At 38.3% G+C, this 1920-nt stretch overlaps 1 protein-coding gene across 1 annotated transcript in view; it reads left to right on the top strand.

The window, feature by feature from the left end:
- Nucleotides 1-1920, top strand: part of LOC109936176 (beta-soluble NSF attachment protein) — a 38904-nt gene that overhangs the window by 843 nt on the left and 36141 nt on the right. The window lies entirely within an intron of this gene.

Raw genomic sequence — 1920 nt, 5'->3', positions numbered from 1 at the left:
GTGGGGGGGGGTGCGGTGTGGGTGGGAATTATAATTTAATTCCGTCTGCAAAATTGGTACGAAGGCGAGCTGCAGAAGATGTATGCGTCAAGGTTACCGTAGCTGTCCAGTCATCAGTGCTGGCTCTAACTGTTACAATGTGTGAGATTTCATTGTATAACATTACACCTTCGCCTCTCGGTACGGTCCTGGATTTGGGATTCAGTTTGCACGTTGTACGGATGCTGATCAGGAGTAGTCGCATATAAAAGTCCCTGAAAAGTTCCTAAGTGGTTATGGTTTTAAGGAAATGAATTTACTGCTATAAAGACTCATTATTTCAACTGAGGGCAGGTAATTGAAATTATATCAACATTTTAAATACGATAATATTATTTGGAAATTAGGGTAAAATAAATGGTGTTACTGAAGTCAAGTGTTATTTATCAACAATGTTCCTATTGGGTGTAATATAACACTTAAATATAACACTTAAAGCCTATTTGACATTAAAGAAAATTTGGCTAAAAGAGTCCATTTTCTCTCGAACAAAAACAGAAATTGCTGACAAAGCTCAGCAGGTCTGGCAGCACCTGTGCAGAGTTAACATTTCAAGTCAAGTGACCCTTCCTCAGAACCATTTTCTCTCTTCCTGCTTCCTTGCAGCAATGTACCCATTGAATCATTGAAGTGGTCATTGTTTATGTGAACTATGTAGGTGAGCACCATCCTGCGATTTGACCTGAGTGGCCATCACAGCCTATCCCAATTCTGTATTCACCAAATAGCTACACACATCCCCACCCCCACCCCATGCACACCCCCAACACCCACGCACACCCCCAACACCCACTCCAGTGAGATAGGAATTGTGGGTACACTGGATAATGATTAACAGCAGCTACACTGATAAGCCATTTCCCCCTTGAACCTAATTTTAGTGCTGCCACATTTGGCTCGGCAGATATCATAAACTCAAACAAAGACCAAGTTCTGAACTTTAGACTTTCATGATTATAAGTTCCAGCTACTTGTTGGATTTACTTACTCAGATAATGGGAAATTCCTGGAGGTCATTAATAAGACATATTACACCAAGTTGTTTTTGGTTCTTAATATGAGCAACAAAACATTTTCTTGCATGTACATTATTTTCAATATTTAAAATAGCATTGAAACTAAAAGGTTGATTATGTAATAGCAAAGGGCTATTGTATTAAGTGTTGTCAGACATTGGCAGCACTGGCTAAATTCTCTTCATAAATCTCTTCCAATATTTATTATTTCTTTTAACCACGTTTTCAAAATTTTTACTACTATAAGATGTTATTCTATACATTTGATTTTAATGAACTGATATTATTTTGCTTAAATAAAAAAAGTGCTGATTTTACTAACTTTGTCATTTATAATGGTCATTTTACAATATGGAACATAACACAAGCCATTCAATAAGTAGTTGGCTACTCTTTGACCTTAAGTTCATTTTTTTATCCTTTCCCTTATCCTCTGATTTCCATTGAACCAACATCTATGAAACTTGGCCTTCAATGCAGTCAATGACTGAGCGTCCAGAACCCTCGAAGGCACAGAATTTAAGAGATGAATGTTGTCATCTCAATTGTAAATAGCCACCTCCATCATTCTCCAACCGAGACCGTGGCCCTTACTCCTGAACTCTCCACAATAGGAAACGGGGTCTCAGCATCTTCACTGTTGATCTCTTTCTCTGTTTCTTTCTCTCTCTCCCCGTCTCTCTCTCTCGCTCTCTTTTTTCCTCTCTCTCTCGCTGTCTTTTTTCCTCTCTCTCCTTTCTCTTTTTTTCTCTCTTTTTTCTCTCTTTTTTCTCTCTCCCTCTTTCTCTTTCTCTCTCTCTTTCTCTCTTTTTTTCTCTCTCTCTCTTTCTCTTTTTCTCTCTCTCTCTTTCACTCTCTCTTTCTC

This window comes from Rhincodon typus, chromosome 9 (assembly GCF_021869965.1).
Source record: "Rhincodon typus isolate 14 chromosome 9, sRhiTyp1.1, whole genome shotgun sequence".
NCBI lineage: Eukaryota > Metazoa > Chordata > Chondrichthyes > Orectolobiformes > Rhincodontidae > Rhincodon > Rhincodon typus.
The sequence above is the reverse complement of the archived record's forward strand: the minus strand, read 5'-3'. Positions and strand labels throughout refer to the sequence as shown.